Source organism: Pundamilia nyererei, unplaced genomic scaffold (genome assembly GCF_000239375.1).
Source record: "Pundamilia nyererei isolate P.nyererei 1_Seehausen unplaced genomic scaffold, PunNye1.0 scaffold00663, whole genome shotgun sequence".
Taxonomy (NCBI): Eukaryota; Metazoa; Chordata; class Actinopteri; order Cichliformes; family Cichlidae; genus Pundamilia; species Pundamilia nyererei.
Window position 1 is genome coordinate 17,481 of NW_005188064.1, and position 467 is coordinate 17,947.

Below are 467 nucleotides of genomic sequence, written 5' to 3' on the forward strand. Positions count from 1 at the left end.
CTGAACCAACTGGACCCAGCGATGTAATCCAGTGCGTCATCGATGCGAGGTAACGGGTAAGAGTCCTTGCGGGTGACCGTGTTCAAACGCCTGTAGTCCACACAAGGGCGCCACCCCCCTGTTTTCTTCCACACCATAACCACAGGTGCGGCCCATGGACTATCCGAGGGTTCAATGACGCCATTAGCTGCCATCTCTTTTATCAGTCCCTCGGCAGCTTGGCGTTTGGCGAGGGGCAGGCGGTGGGGCCGCAGCCGGATTGGAGCAGCTGCTCCAGTGTCTATAGTGTGCTGCACCAGGCCCGTCCTTGTGCAGTCCTCTTCCCTGGCGGCAAAAGTGTCCATAAACTCTGCCAAGAGGCTCTGCAGCTGCCGCTGCTGTGTCGCACTGAGGTGCACCCCACTCCGCCGCCCAAGCTCCTCTACTGCCGCGACAGTCTCAGGTGACGGGGAGACTGCCGAGCTAGG